Source organism: Crinia signifera, chromosome 6 (assembly GCF_055691185.1).
Source record: "Crinia signifera chromosome 6, ASM5569118v1, whole genome shotgun sequence".
In the NCBI taxonomy this organism is placed as follows: domain Eukaryota; kingdom Metazoa; phylum Chordata; class Amphibia; order Anura; family Myobatrachidae; genus Crinia; species Crinia signifera.
In genome coordinates, this window is record NC_139222.1 from 222,097,680 (window position 1) to 222,105,225 (window position 7,546).

Genomic DNA, 7,546 nt, shown 5'->3' on the forward strand with positions numbered 1-7,546 from the left:
CCCCCCTCCGTGTGTACGCTGTGCTCCCCCCTCCGTGTGTACGCTGTGCCCCCCCCTCCGTGTGTACGCTGTGCCCCCCCTACGTGTGTATGCTGTGCCCCCATCTGTGTATATGCTGAGCCCTTTAATATTATTATTTTATTTCCTGCACAGATGCTGACCACAGCACCGGGAATGAGGCGCTTCCACAGCCTGCGGACAAGATTCAGGCGCTTCCTTGAGTTGCCTCCGCCATCGAGAAGGCAGAAAGAAGCCACCTGGGCCATCAGAGGAGTAGCTGCACCCAGGTAAATCTGTCCCCCCACTGTCCCTGTATGTACCCTATCCCCCACCCCACTGTCTTTGTGCGTACCCTGTCCCCCACCCCACTGTCCCCGTGTGTGCCCAGTGCCCCCGTGTGTACGCTGCCCCCCCCAGTGCCCCCGTGTGTACGCTGCTCCCCCCAGTTGCCCTGTGTGTATGCTGTCCCCCTCCCCAGTGCCCCTGTGTGTATGCTGTCCCCCCCAGTGCCCTATGTGTACGCTGTCCACCCCCCATGCCCCAGTGTGTGCACTCCCCCCCAGTGCCCCCATGTGCGTGCTGCCACCCCCAGTGCCCCCGTGTGCGTGCTGCCACCCCCAGTGCCCCCGTGTGCGTGCTGCCACCCCCAGTGCCCCCGTGTGTGCTGCCACCCCCAGTGCCCCCGTGTGTGCTGCCACCCCCAGTGCCCCCGTGTGTGCTGCCCCCCAGTGCCCCCTGTGTGTGTGTGCTGCCCCCCCGCAGTGCCCCTGTGTGTGTGCTGTCCCCCCCAGTGCCCCGTGTGTGTGCTGTCCCCCCCAGTGCCCCGTGTGTGTGCTGTCCCCCCCAGTGCCCCGTGTGTGCGCTGTCCCCCCCAGTGACCCCGTATGTGCGCTATTCCCCCCAGTGCCCAGTGTGTGCGCTGTCCCCCCCAGTGCCCCCGTGTGTGCGCTGTCCCCCCAAGTGCCCCTGTGTGTGCGCTGTCCCCCCAAGTGCCCCCGCGTGTGTGCTGTCCCCCCCTTGTGTACGCTCTCCACCCCCCCAGCGCACCCGTGTGTACACTGTTCCTCCCCCAGTGCCCCCATGTGTATGCTGCCCCCCCCCCCCCCGCAGTGCACCCGTGTGTGCTCTGCCCCCCCCAGTGCCCCTGTGTGTATGCTGTTCCCCCCTAGTGCCCCCGTGTGTACGCTGTCCCCCCTAGTGCCCCCATGTGTTGTGCTGCCCCCCCAGTGCCCCCGTGTGTGCACTGTCCCCCTAGTGCCCCGTGTGTACGCTGCCCACCCAGTGCTTCCGTGTGTACAGTGCCTGCGTGTGTACGCTGTCCACCCCCCAGTGCCCCTGTGTGTACGCTCTCGCCCCCAGTTCCCCCTGTGTGTGCGCTGTACCCCCAGTGCCCCTTGTGTGTGTGCTGTACCCTTGCAGTGCCCCTGTGTGTATGTTGTTTCCCCCCCCAGTGCCCCCGTGAATATGCGGTCCCACCCCCAGTGCCCCCGTGTGTATGCTATGCCCCCCGTGTATATACTGTGCCCCCATCCATGTGTACGCTGTGCCCCCCTCTGTATGTACGCTGTGCCCTTTAATATTACTATTATTATTATATTTCCTGCCCAGACGCTGACCACCCCATGGTACCACCGGGACTGAGGCGCTTCCTTGAGTTGCCTCCGCCATCGGGAAGGCAGAAAGAAGCCATCAGAGGAGCAGCTGCACCCAGGTAAATCCGTCCCCCCACTGTCCCTGCGTGTACCCTGTCCCCCACCTCACTGTCCCTGCGTGTACCCTGTCCCCCACCCCACTGTCCCTGCGTGTACCCTGTCCCTCACCCCACTGTCCCTGCATGTACTCTGTCCCCCACCCCACTGTCCCTGTGTGTACCCTGCCCCCCCCAATGTCCCAGTGTGTACCCAGTGTCCCCGTGTGTACGCTGTCCCCCAAGTGCCCCCGTGTGTACGCTGCCCCCCCGCAGTGCCCCATGTGTACGCTGCCCCCCCAGTGCCCCTGTGTGTACACTGCCCCCCCAGTGCCCCTGTGTGTACGCTGTCCCACCCCAGTGCCCCTGTGTGTACGCTGTCCCACCTCAGTGCCCCCGTGTGTATGCTGCCCCCCCAGATCCCCCGTGTGTCCGCTGTCCCCCCCAGTGCCCCCGTGTGTGTCCCCCCCCAGTGCCACCATTTGTGTATGCTGTTCCCCCCCAGTGTGTACGCTGTCCCCCCCAGTGTGTACGCTGTCCCCCCCAGTGCCCCCGTGTGTGCTCTGCCCCCCCAGTGCCTGTGTGTACCCTATCCCCCACCCCACTGTCCCTGCGTGTACCCTGTCCCCCACCCCACTGTCCCTGTGTGTACCCTGTCCCCCACCTTACTGTCCCCGTGTGTACCCAGTGCCCCCGTGTGTACGCTGCCCCCCCAGTGCCCTGTGTGTGCGCTGCACCCCCCCAGTGCCCCCGTGTGTGTTCTGTCCCCCCCAGTGCCCCGTGTGTGTTCTGTCCCCCCCAGTGCCCCCGTGTGTGTTCTGTGCCCCCGTGTGTGTTCTGTCCCCCCCAGTGCCCCCGTGTGTGTTCTGTCTCCCCCAGTGCCCCCGTGTGTGCTCTGTCCCCCCGCAGTGCGCTGCCCTCCCCAGTGCCCCCGTTGTGTACGCTGTCTCCCCCAGTGCCCCCGTGTGTGCTCTGTCCCCCGCAGTGCGCTGCCCTCCACAGTGCCCCCATTGTGTACGCTGTCCCCCCCAGTGCCCCCGTGTGTAAAGTGCCTACGTGTGTACGCTCTCCCACCCAGTGCCCCCCGTGTGCCCTGTACCCCCCCAGTGCCACCGTGTTTGCTGTACCCCCGCAGTGCCCCCGTGTGTACGCTGCACCCCCCCAGTGCCACCATGTTTACACTGTTTCCCCCCCCCAGTGCCCCTGTGTGTACGCTGTGCCCCCCTCCGTGTGTACGCTGTGCCCCCCTCCGTGTGTACGCTGTGCCCCCCTCCGTGTGTACGCTGTGCCCCCCTCCGTGTGTACGCTGTGCACCCCCTCCGTGTGTACGCTGTGCCTCCCCCCTCCGTGTACGCTGTGCACCCCCTCCGTGTGTACGCTGTGCACCCCCTCCGTGTGTACGCTGTGCCTCCCCCCGTGTGTACGCTGTGCCTCCCCCCTCCGTGTGTACGCTGTGCCTCCTTCCTCCGTGTGTACGCTGTGCCCCCCCCCTTCGTGTGTACGCTGTGCCCTTTAATATATTATTATATTTCCTGCCCAGACGCTGACAGCCTGCGGACCAGATTCAGGCACTTCCTTCAGTTTCCTCTGCCACCGGGAAGGCAGAAAGAAGCCACAGGGGCCATCAGAGGAGCAGCTGCACCCAGGTAAATCCATCCCTCCACTGTCCCTGCATGTACCCTGTCCCCCACCCCACTGTCCATGTGTGTACCCTGTCCCCCACCCCACTGTCCCTGCGTGTACCCTGTCCCCCACCCCATTGTCCCTGTGTGTACCCAGTGCCCCAGTGTGTAGGCTGCCCCCCCAGTGACCCATGTGTACGCTGCCCCCCCAGTGCCCGGTGCATGCGCTGCACCCCCCAGTGCCCCCATGTGCGTGCTTTCCCCCCCCCCAGTACCCCATGTGTGCTCTGTTCCCCCCACAGTGCCCACGTGTGTGCTCTGTCCCCCCCAGTGCCTGTGTGTACCCTGTCCCCCACCCCACTGTCCCTGTGTGTACCGTCCCCCACCCCACTGTCCCTGTGTGTACCCTGTCCCCCACCCCACTGTCCCTGTGTGTACCCTGTTCCCCACTCCACTGTCCCTGTGTGTACCCTGTCCCCCACCCCACTGTCCCTGCGTGTACCCTGTCCCCCACCCCATTGTCCCTGTGTGTACCCAGTGCCCCCGTGTGTACGCTGCCCCCCCCCCAGTGCCCTGTGCGTGCGCTGCACCCCCCAGTGCCCCCATGTACGTGCTTCCCCCACCCCACTGTCCCTGTGTGTACCGTCCCCCACCCCACTGTCCCTGTGTGTACCCTGTCCCCCACCCCACTGTCCCTGTGTGTACCCTGTTCCCCACTCCACTGTCCCTGTGTGTACCCTTTCCCCCACCCCACTGTCCCTGTGTGTACCCTGTCCCCCACCCCACTGTCCCTGTGTGTACCATGTCCCCCACCCCACTGTCCCTGTGTGTACCATGTCCCCCACCCCACTGTCCCCGTGTGTACCCAGTGTCCCCTTGTGTACGCTGCCCCCCCAGTGCCCAGTGTGTGCTTTGATCCCCCCCAGTGCCCCCGTGTGCGTGCTGTCCCCCCAGTACCCCCGTGTGTGCTCTGTCTCCCCCCAGTGCCCCCGTGTGTTCACGTTTATAGTGGTGGGGGGGGGGGTGGCGTGGGGGTGCATTTAACATTGTAAGCACCCATTAGGGTGCTTATACGATTTTTCATCGCATAGGGGGTCAAAATCGCATTGCATGCCATCGGGTACATGGCATGCGATGCGTTCATCGCACGATGCTGAAATCGGGCGCCGCCAAAATGCACAAGTACCCATTTTTGTTTTTCTTTTGCCAGGTTCCCCATGACTACTGCAGGAAAGAAGAGGACCAAATGTACACCGGTTTAGACCCGTGAGTATAATTTCCTTCCACAGGTCCCCTATGGATTGCTTCAGACCAGGACCCCAGGATACCGGACCAGGACCGAGGGCTACCTACATGCTCAAGATAGGTAAGTATCAGTATGTATGGGCTCCATGTGTATTAAAGTTTTATTTTTCTTATGTGTCAGTGTGCTTTTATTTAACTATTGGTTTTGTTGTGGAACTAAGAGCTAAGAGTTCCAGCAAGCCCATTAATGGGCCGCATGCTGGGACTTGTGGTTCTCCAAGTCCCAGTATGCAGTGCATTCTTGCTGGGACTCATAGTTCCACAGCAGAACCCAATGGTTTTGTCTATCTTTTACAAAAATATCAGCCAGGATGCCGGACCAGGACCACAGGACACCGGACCAGGACCGAGGGCTACCTACGGGCTCAAGATAGGTAAGTATCAGTATGAATGGGCTCCATGTGTATTAAAATTTTATTTTTCTTATGTGTCAGTGTGCTTTTATTTAACTATTGGTTTTGTTGTGGAACTAAGAGTTCCAGCAAGCCCATTAATGGGCCGCATGCTCGGACTTGTGGTTCTCCAAGTCCCAGTATGCAGTCCAGGCTTGCAGGGACTCATAGTTCCACAGCAAAACCCAATGGTTTAGTCTATTTCTTTACACTTTATCAGCCCGGTACCCACAGCCCAGGGGTACCGGGGACAGCACCAGGCTTCAGCCTGGCCAGGTATGTCCTGGAGGGGGGGACCCCTTTATTGGGGGGGTCCCCACTTCCCCAGGACCCCTGGCCAGGCTGACCGGTCAGAGGGATGAATGCTTTGGCCGGGGGGACTTGTATAAAAAGTCTCCCCCTGGCTGTGGCATTACCCTACTGGCTGGTTGGGCCTGGGGCTTGTTCTTAAAATACAGGGGACCCCTATTCATTTTGTCCCCCGTATTTTGGGAACCTGACCTGGCCCTGGAGCCTGGGGCTGGTTTTAAAAAATACAGCGGAGCTCTGTGCAAATTGTTCCGATTTTTTTTAGAACCAGCCCTGACTCTTTGAGTCTCGTGCTGGTTACGGCTGTGGGGGGACCCCACGCCATTTTTTTTATTTATATATCTTAAAAAAAAAAATTGTACACACTGCAGCCTGCGAGGGGACGCGGATTACTTTACGTGTATTGCGAGCACAGCGATTGCTGCAAGGGGACGCGGAATACATGTAAAGTAATCAGCGTCCCCTAGCAGGGCTCGCTACACTCGCCACGCTTCGGGCTTTGGCGCTTGCTGTGCTCGCCACACTATATAAAATCAACTCCATGCTTAGTGGATAGTGGAGTAATGAACAGGTCAGAAATCGCATCAAATAGGATGCAATATCTCATGCAATATCTCATGCAATATCTCCCGCCATGAAACTAAACAAGTACCAAAAACATTTTCACCATATTAAGCCGCATACAGTAATGTCCCCTGCACCATATGCCCCACACTGCAATGCCCGTGATACACTCTGCCCTACAGTAAAGCTTTTACACACTGGGTGTCATGTTCATTGCCAGGGGTTTCATGCTCTTGGACAGGTGTCATACTCATTGCCAGGGGTTTGTAATACTTGTATCCAGGGGTAATGCTCGTTGCCAGGGGTGTGTTATTGTTAAACATTTAAATAAATCCAATGTTCTTACAGGGAAATTTTAGATTTCTGAATTTAAAAAAATAAATTGAAAAAAAGCTATGAAATTCCATAGACAAAAAACCTTACGGTTTCACATGTCCCATTAAGGCTTCTTACACATGATCTGGCATTTCTGAAACCTGTTGTAACTCTTCCACTCAAACGCCAAAAAGCAATGAAATTACGATCATTAAGGCTGACGCCTTAATGGACGTGTTCCTTGCGCAATACAGATATGGTACACCATCACAGCCTGTGGGTAAGTGCAGATTCAGCACTCTCACAGAGTGAGATTGCTGTCACTCACACAATGGTGGAGCTGCTAATTCACAGATTTGTGTGCTCATTGGAATACACACATGCAGTCTATGCAACTGAAGGTCTGAGCAGTTATGTGGCGCACTCATCCTAATAAGTACCTGCAATCATCTAAAACTGTCTATACCTCTGAGTTACTATAGTGTTCATTCTAGCACCCGCCATCTTTGAAAAGCCATGCAGTTCCTCTACCCTGTCTGGGATGTTGCTGTCTGCTGTAGTGTTTCTAGCACAGTGTGGTCTGTATATCAGCACAGCAAACCAGACCTGTGCTAGAAACACTACAGCAGACAGCAACACCCCAGACAGGGTAGAGGAACTGCATGGGTTTTCAAAGATGGCAGGTGCTAGAATAAACATTATAACTAGAACTATCCCACTGAGGGTCCAACATCTTTCACACTCACTACATATATCCATTTCATTTAGTATTCACATGCAGTTACCAGAAACATCTTTCATAATTGCAAAAACTATAATACTCCCAACTACTATGCATCTACACTTTCTTCTCCTATACGCCTTCAGGCTGCTATGTCTTCCCCAATCCCTACTGCTGTGTGTATTCCCTCATCCGCACCAATGTGTCTTTTCCCATCTGCGCTGCCCTGTTTTTCCACACCGATGCCACTCTGTTTCTTTCTATCTGTGCCAATGCATCCCCATCTATTAGTGATACTCTGTCCCCCCCTCCATCCATGCTGCTCTGCCCTTCTCATCCATGCCACAGTTTCCTTACATCTGTACTGCTCTCTCTCTCCTATCTGGTCCACTCCGTCTTTTCTCCAACTGCTTCACTGTTTCCCACCCAATCGCATCACTCTGTCTTACCTCCCCCAATCTGTGCCATGGTTTTCCACCCATCCGCATTTGTTAGTCTCCCATCAGTGCTGCTTAGCCTTTCCACAATCTACGCATTTCTATTCCTCCTCATCTGCACCACACTGTCTCCTCCCCCAATCAACACCACTTTTACCCCATCCGCTCAGCTCTCTTTTGCTCAGACCTTCAGT

General features: G+C 57.5%; 1 long non-coding RNA gene across 1 annotated transcript; it reads left to right on the plus strand.

Annotated features, from left to right (window-relative positions):
* Positions 1-238: 238 nt before the first annotated feature.
* Positions 239-6,314, plus strand: LOC146009000 (uncharacterized). Its single transcript, XR_014444600.1, has 4 exons — positions 239-287; positions 1,609-1,711; positions 3,228-3,333; positions 4,520-6,314. It is a non-coding gene; the product is annotated as an uncharacterized LOC146009000 (long non-coding RNA).
* Positions 6,315-7,546: the final 1,232 nt, after the last annotated feature.